The sequence below is a fragment of the Falco biarmicus genome, chromosome 9 (assembly GCF_023638135.1).
Source record: "Falco biarmicus isolate bFalBia1 chromosome 9, bFalBia1.pri, whole genome shotgun sequence".
Taxonomy (NCBI): Eukaryota; Metazoa; Chordata; class Aves; order Falconiformes; family Falconidae; genus Falco; species Falco biarmicus.
In genome coordinates this window covers 43,167,792-43,189,175 of record NC_079296.1, presented here as the reverse complement: position 1 = coordinate 43,189,175, position 21,384 = coordinate 43,167,792, and the positions used below count along the sequence as shown (strand labels likewise).

At 39.2% G+C, this 21,384-nt stretch overlaps 1 protein-coding gene across 4 annotated transcripts in view; it reads right to left on the bottom strand.

Annotated features, from left to right (window-relative positions):
- BMPR1A (bone morphogenetic protein receptor type 1A) overlaps positions 1–21,384 on the bottom strand; it is an 84,402-nt gene that overhangs the window by 32,848 nt on the left and 30,170 nt on the right. For 3 of the 4 annotated variants that reach the window (XM_056350740.1, XM_056350739.1, XM_056350741.1), the window contains one exon: positions 10,708–10,829. The exons of the other annotated variant lie outside the window; for it this stretch is intronic. The gene's annotated coding sequence lies outside the window, so the exon portion shown is untranslated. The remainder of the gene's footprint in view (positions 1–10,707; positions 10,830–21,384) is intronic. 4 annotated transcript variants of the gene reach the window in all.

The window sequence follows — 21,384 nt, the reverse complement described above, 5'->3', positions numbered from 1 at the left end:
CGCTTTCCGATCTGAACGTTTTGCCCACATGGGGGTAGTGTAAGCTAATTTGTGAGGAGGGGCACGTTGCTAAAATCTGCGTCTCACGCAGACCACCGTTTCGAAAAAATAGTAACTATTTCAGAAACACGTCGCTTGAAATTTCAATTTTGGTACAAAGAAGAGAAGAGCAGCAATGAGACAATTCAGCAGGGTTTTGGGGGCTTGGGTTTTTTAACGTGAAAAATAGACTGCAGCTACATCTCTTCCCCTCACTTCCACCCTTGATTCTTGTTTTCTAGGTAGTAAGATTTTTCCAAGTCTTATGGCTAGCTGCCAGCTCCATAAAGTAAGTTGGAGTGGAGCTCTCCCCTCTGCTCGGGCCCCTCCCCGGAGCAGCCCTAGGCGCCCTGCCTGACATGCTTTTCAAGGCGTGCTAGACTGCAGAGCAGACTTTCTGGCTCCACTTCCATTGTTTGCACGGCTGCTTTGCTCCTTATCCAGAGCGTGGATTAGCATAAGAATACTGTCTTCCCCCTCTGCAAGCCAGCTCCCCTCTAGAAGACCTCTACCCCTTAAGAATAAACATGGGGTTGGGTTTCTTTTTTTCAGATTTTCTCTTTAAATCCTCTTTTCCTACTCAAGGCTTGTAAAACCCAATCAAATAAATAACATTTTTAACAAGCAAGGCTGACAAGGCTCAGAAATACCCGATTGCACAGATTAGTAATTACCAAGGTCAAAAGAGTCAACTTGATAATGCTATTCACAGAGCCCTGACTCCTCACGCTCACGTTGTGGGTATAATTTTAGTTATTAAAGGATACGCTTTCCAAACAGAGCTGAGGGTAAGAACATTCTAGGAAAAAGTATCAGAAGGGAGACCTTAAACTCCCTCCATTCTTTTTTATTTACTCCTGGAACACGGAGTTTCAAGTTATTGTGGACAGAAAGCATTACTTATCAACACGGCCCTCAGCCGAAAACACAAACCAACCCCCTCCAGACTGCTACCAGCCATGCCTTAAACACAAGAATCGCTGCTGCCTACTGAGACAACTGCAAATCCTTTCCCTCTGGTATCTGACCAAGACACTATGGTGCCCCTTTGTAAAGTAAGTGACCTGTGATCCAGTATTAGGAAAGGCCAACAGATAAAACATTTCACATGGAGGAAACTGCTTGCCCTCAAAATGCTTAAAACTGTCAACGTGGATATAGGTTTTTGTTCTGGTACCTATAAGATAACTGCTGCCGTAATTAACTGATACATTATTTTGTGAAAAAGATAAAAAACACACTTGTAAATGTGACTTCATAAGCAAGCCACAGAATTTGTAAATCATCAAATTCAGCACTCCTCATTGCAATGGGCAAGAGAAAATCTTTCTTTAACAGTATTTGCTCAACACATACAAACAGCAGAGACAAGACTGGCAAGAAGTTCGACATCATCACAATGTGGTAATACAAAATGCTGCTTGGCAAGGTAAGTCTTAATCCTCATTTTCCTCACCTGTTTACCATGCCCATAGGAGAAACTCCCTAGCTGTTCTCACAAATCACTGTAAATAACACACAGATATTCTCAAAGGAGCAGTCTCCATTGCTCTTCCAAAGCAGCCTTTTAATAGCTGGATAGGCCAAGTAAACGAAGTAGTAGATGCTGCTCCTTTATACTCTTCTAAAACACAGATGTGGCAGGTAGGGAATTATTCTTTAAAGTGTTCGGAAACAAAATTTTAAATATGTACTTTGCAAATTACATTTAACCGTTAAGTTTATTCTTCACGTTAGCTATATTGCCCTTCTAACTTTAAATTGCTGAAATGTGCCCTTTCACCCTCTTTAGAACTCTTGAATTATATGAATAGTCAGCTAACAGCTCTTCTGTCATCTGTGAGTCTCAACACTCACCCTAGAAACTCACATTTGGGGTTATTACAAGCTCCAGACACAAAACATGAGGAGGGTACCACCTCCACAGAAAGAGTAGGAGAAACGCGCAAGTATTGTCGGTGGCAAGTCTAGCATGGCCTAAACCAGAATCGATGGCAGTTTAAATTAATATGCCAGGCTCGGAACAGCTGTGGCTGATGAGCTGCCACTTGCTTGATACTGCCACAGAGGCGCTGACCTCCAACAAAAGAGCAAGGTGGACAGCTGGGGTTACTAACCTCACAAGCTGTCTCACTAGTAACTCCCAGAGCTTGCATGGAGGACCCTGATACATACAAGTAGGTTAAGAAAGCTTCAACAGGCCCAAGAAGAAAAGAAGGGGGGTAGGGGGAATAAAACCCTGAATCCATCCAGAGAGCAAATATCTTGTAATTACACACATTACCTTATGCAGAACCTGCAAAGTATTCTGTTATTCTCAGTATCATAGAGTGATAAACACTTATGTTTAAAGCATGACTTGCTCACACACAGTTACTTCACAAACAGTGGAGACATTAAATTAGCTATACTAAGAATGTGCTTCCACAGTACTAATAATCTAAAATAAATTCTACACTGCATTGAGCTTCTACTTTCATCTGCAACACTTAATTTTCAATTGTGTATGTACGAAAGTATTATTGCACCAGGAAAAATTTCCAAGTGTCTATATGTAATGTGTCTAAGCCTACCTTACTCTGTTAGTATTCTGCAAGTTTTGCTGAGATGAAAATATATTTTAATACAAACTGAAATTAAACTCTAAGTGCGTTGCAGATCCGCTTGGTTAAATAACTACAGAAACAACATGGCATGCACATGTGCACAAACTACAACTACTGTTGTTTAAACAATGTACTTTCATCCATATAGCTTCAAAGACATTTCTAAACCCAAACACAGTAATCTTTCAATAAGTAGACAAAGGCAGAGTTCAAAGGTAATGTTTACACTTCAACAGTTATACTCTCCTATTTCCCTGCACAGAAGTGCTAAAGCAATACTGTTACTTTTTTTCACGCAAAATGAAACATATACACAAAACGCATGACTAGATAAAGTTCAATGAGATTGAAATATTCAGAGTTCAATAGTTTTATTAGTAGTATCTCTTCCATTAATATACAAGTAATTACACCACTTCTTTTCTTAGTGCAAAAAGGTCACTTTAAATACACCAAGAAAGAAAAGGTTTTCAACAACCTCTGTGCAGCAGAGCAAAAAAGATCAAAACATCAAGATGTAAGGTAGCAGTTTGGTTTTGTTTGTTTCGGGTTTAGATTACATTCAGCTAATAAAACCCTTAAATTTTTTTTTCATTCAAATCTTTGCTTTTCTCTCCATATTGTAAGAAAGCAACTAGACTAAGACCTAAGGAAACTAAGAAGGTACAGTTATTATACTATATATTCCTTCTATCAATTTCATTTGCTTTCCTACTTTTCCTCTTTGACCCTTGTATGACAAACTACCTATACTCAGTACTATAGGAATTATTTGGACACTATTTTTTATTGCAAAAATTTCCCCCATTGCCCCACCGTCCTTAAACTTGAAATTGAAAGTATCTCCTCTGATGTCTCAACAGTTCCTTGAGCTAAAAATCTTAAAAGTGAATCCATCTGCCTCCTAAGTCACCTCTTGATTAACTTTGGCAATTCAGTTATTACCCAATCATTCAAGATGACATTCTTATAAACATCTCATCCTGCCTTTCCTTATGTTACTTCTGTCAAGGCTGATACTGCATTTTAAAGTCATTTATTCCTTCTACATCTCCACTATCAAAACCTTTCATTCACGATTCTTTAGCTTACACTAATCACCTCCAGTAGGAAAGAATGAAGGCTGATTCAAATTAAATCTGTAAAGGAAAAATTGAGGGTTACAGGAAAACCAGATTCCACTATGGGAAGAAATTGTTGTGAGTTGAAGCTAATAAAGAATTACTTTTGGCAGAAGGAAAGGGGACAAAAAAAAGTCATCATTATTGAACCTTCTCTATCAATCACTGTACAGTATCTTGTAATGACCAATCCTCTTATCACTTCCTGGGTATTTTTTCCATTCCCCTTTTTACTTTGAGATTTTACACATATTTGAGTTAAGAACTGTACTGAAACAAAAGCAGCAGATGAAATACTGTGGTATAAATACAGCTCTACTGCAGAGGTAGATCGGTCCATCGTTCCTGTGCCTTGACCTTAAAGAGTCAGGAAGAAATGTTGAGGGCAAGAGTACAAAACTCAGAGAATGATTAGGATGCTCTTTCTCTGGGTATCCCACTACATTTATTTCCTCTGCTGCAAAATTTATTCATGACTCTGAAGAGGCATCTACTCACTATGAACGTACTCTTCTACCCTCTTTAAATCCATTTAAAGTGTTGGTCTCTACAATAGTTTGCAATAATCAATTATCACCGTGTAGCTCTGCCCTATGTTAAAAAAGCCCTCACAGATCTGGAAACTGATACATTAGTACTGCTAATGCTTTGAAAAACTTACTTTATAAGCTATCAACCGGCTGTCACAAGGTACGTGAACATGCTTTATCCAAATTCCAGTTTTACAAGAAAAAGGTAAAATTTCTTTCATAATCCTTAGAAGCATTTTGCTACTCGTATCCCCCAGGACAGTGAAAGACACACAGTAAGCCATTTCTGTCTATCTGCTCTATCTGAAGCACAGTTTTGATATTCTCGGTATTTTGGCACAGGAAAGTATTACAGCAGACTGTAAAGAATAAACTCCTCCCAGATCACAAAACTATAAATGCATTATTACATGCTCAGTTTTAACTGCTCCCCTTGTAGTAACAGCAGCTTAAACTTCTGTTTAAACACTTCTGCCTAAGTATGCATGAGTATTTTTTTAAAAAAAATACTTTCAGCTGTATTTTTTTTTCGTCTTCCTTCAGTTACAACATGAGTTACATAACTAATTAGCTTTTTCTGGGGAGCAGGGAATGGTCACTGAGACAAACAATTCCATTTTCCAAGGAATTAATTTCAGTTTATCAATGTACCAACTGTAAAATTCTCGCATGTTTAAAAGTAACATTTACAAGACCAAGTAATTATGAAACTTACTTGCTTTCAAGTATGCAACACATGTCATACTGTATTTTGAATTTTTATTAAACGCAACCACAGCAGGAGTAGCCACTCTCACTAGCTCAAGATTTCCAAAAGATCTTTTCAGCTTTTTAAATTTTTCTTCCCAGTCACAGGAATAGTGACAATATTCTTTTTTATCATGAGACTGTATGTCCACATAAGGATTTAGCTCCTGCTTAGGCTCTGGCTGAGTAACAGGCAGAGCAGGGAGAAAGGTACCATCTACTGATGGCATGGAGACAGTAAGAGCAACAGAACTGTTGATGCTAATTTTGTAAGGCTGATAGACACACCATCCCCTCATCCCCTCCATGTACCCTATTTAAAAAAAGTCTTATTAATTCAAAGATTGGAAATACCGCCAAACAGCAAATTTACTGGAGGAAAAAAAGTGAGTAGGTTACAGGTGTACATTTAGGTTTTTTAAAGGATATGTAGTATCAGGATTAGAAATAAGAAAACTAGCAAGTTTCTATCACACTTTTACGAACATTAAGGATGTTAAACAAGGACCCTTATCTAAATCAATCTTAGATTTTGGTAGGTTAACAAGCAGCTCTTTAGCTTTTTGAAATACATTTTAACTGGACCCCTAGATTTATTTCCATGCAATTCCGTATCAGCAGTAATACTTCAGAAACATTTCACCTTATCATAACCTTGGAACCTCTGAAGAAGGATGTTCTTGACATTTAAACCTAGCTCAGAGGAACCTAGTCCATAACTGACTTCTTAAGACTGCTTCAAAATAGTACCAGCAGAAAGCAACATTTATCTGCTTGGTTCTGCCTCAAGGAAGGAAAAAAAACCAACCCCAAACCCATCAACCAACAAAAGAAAAGCAATACTTGAAAACAAAAACAACCCCTGTATTAATATTCAGTAGATAACCACATTTTACCATTCTTAATCTAAACATTAAGTCAACAAATAAGCAAAGAAGAAAACCTGGTATGTTTCTAATTACATATCCATGTCACAATAATCTCATTGTAAAATACATTCCTATCAATACAAGCATCTTCATACTGTCCTGTGAATGCATTCACTGTATACTTTTCTTGGCTAAGTTCTTGAATTAGTTCTCCATCCTACCCCATAAAAATCTACATATCTGAGGGTGGGAAAAAACACAAAATTCAGCCTCCTCTTACTACATAACCACTTATCTGGATTTCTTTGAGATCTCTCACCCACTACACTTTCAACACGAGCTTCTGAGCCAGAGCCAACAGAAAAACTGTAAAACTAAGGGATTCCTGGACAGCTTAACTCAACCTGCCTGAATCTGGTAAGTCTTGGCCTAGCACAGGGAAGGCTCTTGTTTTACGCTGTCATGGTCACCCTACAAGAATAACCTGGGATAAGCCGGGCCAAAAGGAAGTAAGTAAAGCACAGTTAGGAGGATACTGGTCAAAGGACCAGCAAAACGTGTGACAGCGCGCTACAGAACAGAGCAGCTCTGGAGTGGAATCACTGGCACTTCCTGTTTTGTTCAACTGATTCAAAAGACAACATGGACTTCTGGTTACTCCACTCCCGGAAAATGCTTTGAGCACACTGACCTGCATTCCCCACACTTGTGGTTTGAGCCTGAAGTGGCTCAGCCTGTTTGTTATGGAATTAACTCTGAGCAAATCGTTTGCCACCAAGGAAATTCAGTGGCAGCTAACCCAACCTTACAGAATAATTGCTTCCTAGCTGAATGGAGGGGTTCTTACACAGTCTTGATGGTTAGTAAGAAAACTATTGCAAAAAATACCATGTTGTCACTGGCAGATTTCAATCTGAAGCACTTGGCATGTGTTCCTGGCTACTGAACGTACAAGCTCCATCACATGAGAAATTATGGTTCTACTACCACCAGTTTGGGAGGAAACAGAAAGACAACAACTCTATAGACATTAGAAGCTGAAAAGTAGGAAGTTATTCTTAAACTGTGAACTAAAATTACTGGTTCAGCAGTTGTACATTAGAGGTCTTTAATCTCCTCCTAGTTGATGCCTTGCTGCAGGCAAGTCAAACTAAGGGAGTATTTCATATTTTAATGGAGGGTGAGGGAGGAAGTCATCCAAAGCCCAGTTTTCAATACTGCAAAAACCCAAAGTAATCATACAACCAAAATCTTTATATTAAATGAAGAAACAACATGATACACGAGACCAGTTGCAGAAGGTAATTAAGCATACACAGACCTACTGATTAGGCGTAATATATTAAGCTGTATTTCTCCAGTTACATCATACTAGAAATGCTAAAGACTTGTATAAACACACAGTTGCAAAAAAAAGTTTACACTGTCTCAAAAAAATAGACTAAAAATAGCAAAAGTACAATGAAGACCCATATTACGGAGAGACTCTGTATTAAAGATTAAAGTAAACCATCTTGAGAACTGTCAGGGAGATGTACGATACTCTTAACTGTAACATGGAAGACATAACCAGAGAGATTTAATCACAATTTCTCCCTGTACACCAACTAGGAACTAACACATAAATTACCAGCCAGCAGTTTTAGATACAAAATAATGCACCTTTTTCATATAACAAACATTTAAAACTAAAGCACTCAATTTCACAGGGTTTTGTGGGTGTCAAGTCATAAGTAGGCTCAAAAAATACACCTGAAAGCAAGTCAGGCTCTGAAATACGATACCACCGATCTCTCTCAGGAAGTACATAAAATGTCTGATCAACACCTGGAACGATGCACTCTGTCCACCTCTGGTTATTTATAGTTTTTCCCCTCTTTTGGATTTGGTAACCTTCCTTCTTTGTCACCTTGCTATTGAAATTCAATATATATATTATATAAAGGTATATATATTATATAAAGGTATGAAAACAGGAAGTAGAACATACATAGGAACAGAAATTATTAACAAAAGGACTTGTTCTTGTTTGGTTCTGATAAGCTCCCTTTTTGCATTTGTGTGCTTGTTGACTTACAAGCACATAATCCTCAGTAAAAGCAGGACAAGCTGTGTCAAGATAGGGAAATTTTGTGGCGTTGCCATTTTATATTTTGCCAGATCAGCTACTTCCATACAGGGAAAGCAGAAAACCACTTACCTCCCTCAACTGCTACTAATACTATTACTATTAAAAAGACAGTGGAGAAGGGAAAAAAGTTAACTATGAAGATGGTTTGGAGTATGTGGTGGTAGTGTTGAGATTGTTTCAGTTTTCCCTTAAAATAACATTGCATCCAGTTTTCACCCAACTGCATATGCTTATGCTGTGCCATTTGACCCTGGAAAGCTTTTGCCCAGCCTATCAGCAAAATAATAAGTATTAGCAAAAAACCCCTTCTCTCTCTCCCCATGTGTAACAGAAAGGCATCCACCCATTTTTCAGTTCATTTCAATTCAGGATAGCATCTGAAAGACACTTAAGAGGGAAATACAGATGGTATCTTAAAGACATACTAATTAGCATGTACTGGTACTCTTTATTCAGAAAGCTCACCTATACACGGCATCTCCAAGCATTTCCCTTCCTTCAAATCTCTGACATGAAAGGAGTGAGATTTTTCATTAATCAAGTTTACAGCACTACTCTAAATACTGCACCAGCTGCAAATGCTTTGGGAGTGGGATCACTGAGAACAGAGGACAGAGTGATTAAAAAACTGTTTTTTAAAGACCCATTCTCTACACTCTACCATTCCTTAATCCTACAAAATCCCAAAATCTACATCAACACAGTTTATCCTTTCCCTTTAGCACATCGATTGCTCTTCTAAATGGCTGATGTGGTTCTAGTGTCCAGGCAAACCATCTAGGTTAATGAAGCTATTTACTTGTACAAATAGCTCTTAAAGTACACAGTCTTCTATTAGTATGCACATGTTCCCCGAACACTTAATCCCAATTCTGAAATTTACTTGTCATTACAAGCCTAAGAATAGACATTGTTCTTTCTGGCAGATGAAAGAGTGATCTTTCAAAACAGTGCCTCACCTGCAGAATCCTCTCTTGATAAACAATTTGGGACCTGTTATTTATTGCTTAACTATCTGTCTCATTGGAAGAGAAATGATCTGCTCCCCTCCTCTGGGAGAAAAAGGGAGGAAATTAGTTCTTGGTTTTGTGAGAGTGCAAAGTCCGTAACTGTCAGCACTTGACTCCAAGTCCTTTACTTTTGAGCAGTACACAAGCATGTTAGGTCTGTGCTAGCTGTTTCTGTTTGCAAGATGCATAGTACAATTGGCCTTTGAATCATCCAGCATCTTTATAGGAGTATGTGATTGAATAAGAAGAAATAGTACTTGCCTGTCTTCTTGTCTTGGCAGGCATAAAACAACCCAAGTAAAATAGGAAGGTGAAAGAAGCTAACATCCATCAGACCTGCATTAAGCATGTAGACAAGATTACAATCTTCCTCACCTGAAGTGCTTGTAGATTGAGTACAAATTTTGCACTTGTCAACACGAGTTCCAACTTTATAGCTTTGTGAATTTGCTTATGGTATGCAGAAAGTTCCTGGTTTTGAGCAGTAAGTCCGCTAAAGATAAAATATGAGTTAGCTGAATTCAATGCTGATCTTTCCTTAGATGTTTCTCTAAAATTTGACCTCTAAAAGAGAATACATGCTTCTCTCTGTCAGTCAAATGTACAAATAGCAAATGCATATTAAGATTCCTTGGCTGATCTCCAGAAGTGAGAGAGAGACAGTCCTCTTTTAAGTAAAGTTTCTGTTTTCTTGATAAGGAGTTCAACATCTGTTTGTAACAGCGGCCAAAATCAGCAAGGTAACATAATCTGAAATGTGAACTTCCTTTGACAACAAGCAAGATGATGACTGTTGAAGCCTGCTAGGGTAGTCTCTGAAGCTGTCCCACCTGTTACAGAGACCCCATTTCTACCCAAATGGGAAAGAGTGAGAAGGCCCAACAGCACTAGCAGCTTAAAAACTGCTGTATATGGGTATTGCCTCAGCTTCAGTTAAGCAAACTCCAACAGTGAGAAGCTCGATGTAGGAGGGCCACTGCTCATGACCTGTTTTTTAAACAGATCTAATGTTGCAGAAAACAATTCTGAAGTATGTCAGAAATCTGGCATTTCAGGATTATTCTACTTAGCCTCTTAGTTACGTAAAGGGAAAAAAAAGCCTCAGACACCACAAAAGCAGCAAACTATGAACCAACACACCCATCACTCATAATCAATCACAGGAATGCCTGTAAGATTTCGAGGCAGTGGAACTTGGTATGACAAAACCACACCCCATAACGTTTTACTAATAGCAATAATAATAAAAAAGGGTAAGAGCGTTTTGTACCAATCAAACACTGGGCCAGAAGACAAGATGCCCAACAGGCATGTCACTTGGTTATGTTTTCAGTCCCTTGTTTCAATTAAAGCGTTAGTAATAACCATGACCAGACAGATTGTACCAAATAAAACTTGCCTGATATGGTAACTTTTTTCTAATGTATCTTTCTACAACAGATGTCTCTGTAGTTGATGCTGTTTTTTTCTTTTTTCTTAACTGAAACATGGACAGAGAGTAGATCAAATGGCCGTTCCCAGTATGGTATTAAAGACTCACTAGCATACAAAAAGTAGGTTCAGAAATATTTATAAGAAAGATATCGTAGCTGCTTATCATATGCTTTTTATCCCTGAAATATTTGAAATACAGTTTCGCATGCATTAACCTTACCTCAGAATTAGGAAACTGAATGAAACTGTACTGTACTTCAAGCTTTCTCCAGACTGTTTTCATCTGTACTTCCACTTCATTAGTTCAAAGGTGATATTATGGAAATGCATATTTCTATCAATCTGTAAAACAGGAAGATAATTTGACTTAAGAGATATCCAGAGAAACTGTACTGACAGTTCATAGTACATAATGTGAATGGCACATTGCAGATACTGGTATCTGGGATTATGGAAGCCATCTGCTATTATGAGATGCTCCTAGCTAGAAAAAGGTTCTTCCTTAAGGGTCCTGAATCTCGAATACTTGCATGGTTGCAGTATATTTTTAAAATACTGATATTAAAAAGCATTTAAAATTTATTTTATTTATATTGTATCATTATGCACTCATATGATTAAAAAAACAAACCCAGATTTCTATCCTTTGTTTAAATACAGCTTTGTCTTAGATCAACAGTGATGTCAGGGAGGAAGGGTATTAAAAAAGTCTCTATAGCTAGCTTTCCTATGAAAATAAGCCTTTCTGATCTCTCCCAACTACTCTTGGATTTGCCTGGTCTATACCAGCCCAATTTGCAAGCCTCCAGATACCAGGTTTCTCCAATTTTTTTTAAATTTTTTTTTTTTTTTTTTAAGTCAGCAGACAAGAGGAAGGACACATTGTTGGTGACACCAATGGAAAAAAAACCCCAAAACAACGCACCAGTCAATTTTAATTAAACACCCAAGAATCTTTAAGATTGCAGCTTCACAACAAAAATCCACTGGTATCACCCCATTTGTTCCAGGACACAAGAAACCGCAATATACTGAGAAATAATCAATAGCTGCACACAGGCATGAATACTCCTGGAAGAAAAGGCAAGCCAAGAATTTAGAAAAAAGTCCTGGCAATAGGGTGAGTTTGAATTTTTGTTTGTGTTTTTGAACTGGCATACACCTAAGCACTAGAGGAAAGCACAACACAGGCTCTTAACTGCACAAACAAATTGTGAGCAAGCCTGACCTGTATCGATTCCCGAAGTCTTCAAATTCATTGTGGATAGCTAGGTTGGGCTTATCACCTTTATTATTTAGACTCCATCTTGAGCATACACCACTTAGTGTCAACTATTCCCATTTTATCAGTGTCACAATTTTTGAATGCTTCCATCATCTAAAGCTTTCAAAGAGATCATACAAAAAAATTTCATTTAGAAGTCCCAGTCTTACGACTACAAATGTAACCTTGAAAGTAACACAGGCTTTAACATCAACAATCCAGTTACACTGTTAAAAACCATACAACCAGTCTCCCCGCATAAAGATGTATTGACTTATTTTTGAATGCCAAGGCTAACAGTACTGGGAATAGGGATGGATAAACCATGCGCCTGTATGATTTCCAGCAGAGGAAGAGGTTCAGCATCCACTTTCTTTCTCTCTTCCTTTCTAAGCACCATAAAGACCTTTACCATTACAAGGTCAGAATACTTCTGTCTCCACGTCCATTTATAAGCACTGTTCCTCACACACTGAGGTTTAATAGTCCTGGTAATAAATAATAAATTTGTGTAAAATGGTAACCCAAAACCATCCTGAATATCAGATAGCACCAGTTCTTAAAGACAACTGTCTCCACTGAGCAGACAGGCTGATACTTGACTTATTTCTTCCATGGTAAAACTGAAAAAACATTCTTGCCACGCAAAAGTATTTGTGGAGATTATTTTTGCTTTTTTAAAGTACAGAATCTGAAAAATATATCCATCTCTTCCTCTCTATAACACCAAGGAACTAGAGTTCATCTTCTGTTGGACTCCAAACGAAACAACTATAAACAGCAAACAGTTGGTGTGCTTTCTGTTTTTACACCACCTCCAATCCCCTGTATTTAGCATCTGACTTATACAAAGGCCACTTTATAGAGGCTGCTTCATAAGGGTAAAGACATTTCCAAAAAATACTAGTTGGATTGTTTGTTTGTTTTTTAAGTGATGCCCTCCTGGTATTTTTCAAACTCCCAAATCAATGAAATTCTTAGTAACTGTTCATTTCTGTAAGCATTCATTGCATTTCCTGATCCCACTCCCATGTATCAGATATCCAAGCTCTCTTACCAAACAAAATTACTTAAGTGAACTTCCTGATCTGCACGACTCTAGGTACATCTATACTTTAGCATTTAATTCAAATCAGGATTACACTTTTGAAGTCAATCTCCCAAACAACCCTATTTTCCTTGCTTTGCTTTACATTGCAAAGCGGTCTCTAAGTACACGAACCACGTTTCTTTTGAATAAAACTAGATCAGAGAATGAGCTTCAGATGTACATTGTACACGCTCCAACCACTAACAGGAATTCAGCCACACAATCAGACAAGGACCAGCTTGAAATAAAACCCTCACCACCTGTACAGCATGGATGCCAGGTTCTCAGCACCTGACAGATCTGATCCTATTACACCACAGTGCTTGGTAAGGTGGACACAGCCTCTTTCATGACCTTACTGAATTTTTGTGTCAGTTCCAAATTCATCTCTCCTTTTTTTAAAAGGGGAACTGCAAAATCTCTCATCAGAGATAGGACTGAAGTTAAAGATAATTATTAATTTATGTGAGTGACCTAACTGTGTTACTATTTCTTCCATTTCTTCATCGGCATGAGATGCTACTTAAAAACATACCTAATTTTATAAAAATCAATTGACTTAAATATTTATTTTATACAGTTATCCAAAATGCTTAATTATTAATGGATTACTTTTTCAAAATATTTAGTGCCATTCTTGATGGCATATTCCAGAGAAGTGCTATCAAGGACAAAATAATAAAGTTAATGAATAAATTATTCAATTTAATAGAACCTGGTCTACTACAACGACCACAAGAAGCACAAACAAATTCAAATGTACAGAGCCTCACAGTGCTGGTCACTAGTTACACATTAAATCCAGATTTATCTGGAAATTTTTCCAAGTGTTCTGACAAAATCTGGAATCTTCATATACTAATAACTCAGAAATACCAGCACCCAAACTGGGAAAAGAAAAATCTGAATTACATGAATACACAAATTAAATAGCTAACCCAGAGGACTGTAAATTTTCGGCCATTGGCAAGTCCCAGGGAACAGTCAGAATATCTAAGCTGAGCCGATTTAAACCTCATTCTGTGTGCATGTGGGGAGGGAAGAGCTACCCCACTAGCACAGGGCAGAGGGCAGGAACCAACAGCCAAGAGCAGGACAGACAGGAGGGTCTCAGAGTGGCAAAGCTCAAGTCAGACTGACTTACCTTGAAGAGGAAACTGTACTCAGGCTGTGGATTCCTTTTTCTTGTCTTCCCACTTATCTCTAGATCCTGCTTCCCTTCTATAGCTCCAGTTCCTCCAGCTCCAGGACCACATCCAACTCACTCCCTCACCTGTCTCTTCTTTTGACACTAAAAACTTCCCTGGCACTTGACTCTCCCTGCACTCTGTTCCTCCAATTCATTCCCCCTTTGCCCCAGTTGCCTCACCAGTTTTCAGCTGAATTACTTTATTGATTTTAGATTCCCTCTTCTTGCTACTTGTTACAGTTGGGGAAATATGCCAAAACCTGAGAAAATTGGAGGGGTGGGGTGGGTGCGATATGGAACTTTCACACCTTCAGTATGAATTAGAAATTTCACAGCAGAGTAAGACACCAGAGGTAGATGAAGGGTATTCCTGATGTAGCTATAAACATCCAGTACCCCCACCGATCTATAGCTGAATAAGCACAGCAGCTTTTTACCCCAGAACCAGACAGGAAAGGTTGGCATGCAGGAAATCTGCAATTGCAAGAAGACAGAATGCTCAGGAGGGCTGCACATTTAAATGAAAATTGACTTACCACAGCTTTTCAAAACAGAAGGGTGCCAATGGCAAATCTTTGTGCTATTAGACAACTCTAGCTCAGGTGTGCATTTTAAATGCAAAATTGTATGTATTTACGGAACATAGCCTTGGAAAAGTAACTTTAATTAGAGTAACATAACAGTTAAAGTAATTTAATTGCAATTAAGTACATGATCATACAAGGATTCGTTGGTACAGACTATGGGTTAAATAGTTCTCCATTCACTCCAGCTTCCAGTTACGTCTTTCCTGCTGTTTTACTTCCTTCAGCCACCAGTGCCTCACTTCTGCAGGGTTAGCTGTTCAGCTAATTATACCATTAACCCGATTCATGAAACGGAACTTGTTTTAAAGTTTCTGTAAATTCAGATCATGTCACAGACATGGGCTAGGGTGATACTGTACCAACAGATCAGAAAAAAAACAGGGCAAATCTCCTCCACTTTGCTCCCACCCCAAATCTCAGATGCAGGAGGTTAACAGCAGGTGATGCTAGCCACCTGTCCCTCTATGCAGTGTCAAGAGTTCCCGGCCAGCTGAAGGCTCTGTTAACCATAGACGGGAGAGGTTTCAGAACCAGAATTATTAATTTTCAGGCAAACTATAGTCCTAAACAAAGTTTTTTGTTAGAAATCTATGCACAAAGAAAATACATTGCAGGTCCTGATAACAGTCTAGAAGATGCTCGAACTAACAGTCTCACGACTACCACTAGAAAATTTATCTAGAGTTGCTGTAAGCTAGAAAAAGTTTGCAAAATAGTGACTATACTGCTTTTAGAAGTCTACTATACCTGTGAAATTTGAGTGGAATTTTAAAGGGAAAGCAGCCATACCAAATTTCCAAATCCTACTTCAAAATTCATGTCCAAGGATATGAATTTCTTGAGGAAAATCTTTTCAACAAATCTACACGTGAGAAAAACCCCTTATCATGCTGGGAAAAGGAAACATCATACCACCTGCAGTACATTTCAGTCTTGCCTGTAGAACAGTAGGTATATGAGCAAGAACATCTTACTGAACAAACAGCCCTTCCAAATTCAATGGGACTCTTACAAGAAATAAAATTAATTGGCTGAACAAACAATATCATTTTCCAGCCTCTGGACACCAAGTTTTCCAGGTAGCAAGATGGGAAAGAAGAGCCTGAAATATGGTTCAAGCACATTTATCCAATCCTTGCGGCAAACTAGCTCAGAATAGTTCAAAAGTAAAAATACACCTCCATGAAAACTATTTTTTAACATTATTTTTATGTCTGCATTCCCTTGAGTTTTAATAAACAATCACCAAGTTATTCTTGCAAGGTATTAAAAATGCAAGGAGTAACACAATATTCCAGCACTTCATGTCATACCGTTCCTCACATCTGTATTACAGTGGTTTGGCCTTTCTATATATTTGGTCAAAACTCTCAACTTAGTTCAGGATACCTCTTATCTTTCCAGCACTTCCAGGTTGCCCTTGGAAAGCCTAGATTTTGTTTTCTTTATCGATTACTGCATGGAACCTTTATGGCAGAAAAAACTTGTAATCATTTGTGGGAAGGTTTACAGAACTTCAGAAATACTACCTTGGAATACTTTGATGAAACCAAGATACCACATATAAATAATACAGACTTAAACACCAACTGGTCAATTTAAGTACTTATCTAACCTGGCCAGTTGTTTGTGCAGACAGGTAGAACAACCGCCACTGCCATTAATGCAAAATCTCTTGATTGATGATTCATTTCTACTCTGGCAGAAAATACAGGACAAATCCGTACAATAATAATAAAAAATAATAAATATATATACATACAACTGCTTTTCTTTAAGGCAAGTCTTCCTCTTTTTAGGAAAAATTTCTTCTCTATCAGAGGCATGCAACTTTCAATTTTTATTTATTTCATGAACATTATTAGACATAAGTTAAATCAATGGACTAGGCCTAACACATTGACATAATTTTTTTCCAGAAGAGACAGTGGTTCTTCCAGGTCCTTAAAGAACTTGTCTGCTCAGGAGGTATCAGAGGACTCTGCATGTCACATCATTTGGTCCCTTTACACATGAGGAAAGAATCTGTACCCTAGAGCAACCTGACCTTTTTCTTCTGAGGCCTTACAACCATGCAAGCTCACACAGACAGAAGACACCCTGAATGGGCAATATCTGAAGGACCGACACACTACTTAAACGGTCAGGCACTCTCCCTGCCCTTGTTACATGTTTCTTTCATCACCTTGAGTTCTGCACTGAGATATATAACACAAAGTCTTCTACACAACCAAGCTCCTGATAAATCATTGCCCCAAGGCATATCCAGAAGTATTAGAATACAAATAAATTCTCAAGTAAGGCAGGACGATGCAGTACCCGACAGACAAGACTGGATGCATCTTCCAGAATGACATGAACCTGCATAAATCACAACGCACCATACTCTCCACAGCATCTAGTGACACAAGGAATTAATTAGTGGGGCCATGTGAATCCAGACATAGACCTTCTTAGACTCCATAATGAAAGTCTGCCCCAGCAGTAGGGCCAGAAAATTCCACCAGGCTTTCACTTTGTCTTGGCAGATAGAATTGCCTATAGTAGAAAGAGTTTAAACCTCCCGATTTCTTAGAGGATACCTTTAATATTTTATTTTGGCATACCTAGCTACATCATCTGGAGTCATCTGAAGGACTCCACAGCCTGCTGTGCTGTGAGAGCAGGCTCCGTGCTCCCAGCAAAGCTGCAGTATTCGTCTCTGTATTCTTACAGGTTCTTTGCAAAGTGAGCCAGTAGAAGCTGAAAAATCAGCTGACGCTCCATACTTTGGGGCTAAAAGGAATCTGACAATAGCTCGTTGTTAAAACAAAAACAGTTATATAGTAGGCCACCCTCAAAGGCAATCCCATCATCCTGCAGCACTGGTGATGCATCAAAGCCAAACAGTTCATTCAGCGTGGAGAGGTCAAGTCAGAATCTGACTTGCCAAGCTTTGTCAAAAAACAACTGGGCTAAAGCCTTTGCTGTCCAGCTCCTTCTTTCATCATACACCACAGCTCTCCAAGTATCCAAAACAGTTCTCTAAAAAGTACTTCTGCTTTCCAAGATAGATCTAAAACTCAGCTGGTTTACCTCAGTGTTGTAGGTACCCAAGTCAAAGCTCCTCCATTTGCAATCTGAAATTCCTCTCAGGATACTGAAGACAGACTGGCCCCCCTATTAAGAGTCTTCTGCTGCTTCTGACATTCCTGGAAACATAAGGCTAGCTGTGATACCATGGACTGATTTCACAAGCCTTCCCGAGGTCGAAAAATTTATCAAAAAATACCTAGGCTCCATGCTATTTAGCCATCAGGCAAATTTCATAGCCAAATTTCACAGTATGCATCAGACCCTCGCTAGACTCTACTCGCCACCTGGCTAATAGGCTGCCTTGCGTGGATGGAAGCAACAATAAAATCTGATCATTTGGCACACAGACCCAGATGTGCGCATTCTTATCGTAATACTGATCCTGGGAATGTTGCCCAGACTTCAATTTCTCTCTGACAAAAGAGCCAAGGAAACCTAGCTCCTGCCTGTCCCACAGGACATATTAGACCACATTCTGATAGGCAATCCTCTTCTTCCTCCCCCTAAAATTCCTGCAAAAGGTCAAGTATTTCTTCAATTTGTCTTTTTACAGAGTAATTCAAAGAGTGAGAAACATTTTCAGGAACTCTTTGATTTTGGGGAAAAAAAAAAAAAATTAAAAAAAATGTTCTGCCACAACTTTAAAGTCCCATGGTCACAGGTACTATGAAAGTTCTACAGAGCAAACAAGATTCCAAAACTGCACTAATGTCCTATCACATTGCCTTACACCTCCGAATGCATGTGTAGGATTAATGTTTGGTTTCTCTGGTTTTTAAATTGAACCATACTGCCATGGGTTGGATGCCAGGTACCCAGCAAAGCAGCTCCTCAGCTGATCAGGGGAGAGAAAACATAACAAAAGGTCCAGGGGTTGAGATAAGGACAGGGAGATCACCCAACCATTACTGTCACAGGCAAAACAGATTTTACTTTGGGAAAAATTGTTTTATTACCATTCAAAACAGAGTAGGATAATGAGAAAATAACTAAATCTTAAAAAACCTTCCCCCCCACCCCTCCCTTCTTCCTGGGCTCAACATCACTCCCAATTTCTCTACCTCCTCCCTGCCAGCAGTGCAAGGGGACAGGAACTGGGGGGTGGGGGGTGGGGGTGGTGTCCTCGCCCTGCCCTGCTACAGCGTGGGGTCCCTCCCGTGGGAGACAGCTCTCCACAAACCTCTCCAATCTAGAGTCCTTCCCATGGGCTGCAGTTCTGCACACGCTGCCCCAGCCAGGGTCCCCACGGGGTCACAGCCTCCTGCGGGCACCCACCTGCTCTGGTGTGGGACCCTCCCGGGCTGCAGGTGGGGATCTGCTCCTCCATGGACCCCCACGGGCTGAGGGCACAGCCTGCCTCACCGTGGGCTGCACCGCGGGCTGCGGGGGAACCTCTGCCCCGGTGCCTGGAGCCCCTCCTGCGTGACCTGGGGCTGCAGGGCGGCTGCTCTCACACAGTCTCACTCCTCTCTCCAGCTGAAGTTGCTGTTGCACAGATTTTTTTCCCTTCTTACATGTATGTTATCCCAGAGGCACTGCGCTGTTGCTGATCAGCTTGGCCTTGGCCAGCAGCGGGTCCGTCCTGCAGCCAGCTGGCACTGGCTCCATCATCTTCTCACAGAAGCCACCCTTGTAGCCCCACTGGCTACCAAAACTCTGCCTTGCAAACCCAATACACATAGCCAAGCTGAATCATACTAAACACAGCTTGTGGGGTTGGTAACTTCTGACAAGGTACGGAGGTGACAGGAACACATAGCTGGGAATGAGAAAACCTTTCCAAGGAGATCACTGCCTTCAGCAAACCACTAAGTCAGAGCCATCATCTCAACAGCTCTGAACACATGGAAGCATGACAGCATCTTTAAGGAAATCAGGAGACACCTTAGACACATCCCTCCTCCCCAAAAGGTTAAAGGCCTTCACCATGAGCAGACTTATCAGGTAACTTAAGTTTTCTTGCAGAAGATAATGTGGACTACACTAACATTCAAAAGAGTAAAACAACCATCCTGGGGGAACAAACACAACATATGCTGGAGCTCAGAAAATTACTTTTTCATTCAGATATGAGAATACAAACACACCTAGACAATTTTGGCCGTTTGGGCAGCTTTAGTACTAAGAGTCCTTACAATTAATGTCCTTCTAAAAATCATAAAACCACTTCTTTTTTAGCTCAAAAGTGTTCCTCCCCAAAAGCAAAATAAACACCTACGTCTCTGTTGTAACTTGGTCTGTCACAACAGAACATTCAAAGCATAAATGCTTTCCCCTATTGGGTCTGACAGACTGTTGAAGGTCGGTCACCATGCATTTTAGTTGTCAGCAATGAGAACTATTTTAAAAGAATATGGAAACCTTAAGGTCCAGAACTCAGCAGCTGGCACAGGGACAGAGCTGAACATTTATTTTTTTTCCCCTGGAGCTGTAAAAATGCACATATTCTATTAAATGGCCTGTAGTGAAACCAAAATTCTATCAGCATTAGAGGCACAAAAGCACAGAATTCTTGCCTCGCTCAATAAAATCTGGTTTAAGTTCTGCTAAAACATATAAACCTTAAAATTTGCATTTGTTTACACCATTGTAAAGTAAAATGAAAGGATCAGTCAACTGTCATTAAATCTTAAAATTGGCAGCAGCTATAAATGCAAGGGAAGCACATTTAGATTTAATTCATGCAGTGTGTATCATATCAGGAACATACAGAAGACCATTCAGATTTATACACAAACCCCTAAATGTAGGCTTCTATTGATATAACCCCTGGTGATTAAAAAAACCACAATGCATAGTTTATTTTCAGTAACTCATTAGTCATTCTTTAATCAACACTAAATTTATTAAAACATGTTGCAAAGTGTTTTCCTTCAGACCGGCTACGACTTATCAATACTGCTTTGGGAAAAACTGACTACAAGGATGCTCAAATAGGAAGATGGGGTGGCTTAGAATGCTGCAAAAGATCCATCCATCCTTTGGAGATTCCAGCTGTTGACAATCATCTATATAAGGATATATAAATATATAAAGTTTGGTTCCCAGTAGGCCCATCTATATTCCCCAGAATACAACCTCATTTCTGTGAAATAGTGATAGGACGTTTGGAGAATAACCGAACTCCCCCCCCCCAAAAAAAAAAGTCTTTAGAGGAAACAAGCAAGCACAGGAGCCTTTTGCTGGCAACAGCTTTTAGCTAAAGATAAAAGACATGACATCCAGTCTCTTGCTCTCTAGAAGTCACTAACTATACAATACTGTGTAACAAAAAGAAAGGCATTTAAAAATATTTCAAATTATTCTAGTCAGCTTGAGAATTCCCTTAGTCCAAGTGTAGCATCTAAAGTTTAGGTATTTCTGTAGTCGATACATTAGATGCTTTTGGATCTAACTTCAGAAAGTCATAACCCGATATTCTTCTAATGAACAATGTTCCACTAAAGGAATGTTCTGGCTTTCCGCAATTAAGTGATGTTACAGAAACAACTGTAATTCTTTGGCAGACAACAGAACTAAATGTTTTACCGTTTTTTTTTGTAATTTCATTGTACCAAAAAACCCCTTCAATATGTCAGGAAAAGTGAAAGAGTGCTTTATAATCCAGAACACCATATGAAATTACCTTGGTAGCATTTGATTTTATCTGATCTCAAGTGGACTGAACTTTCACTCAGCTGTTTAAAAAACCA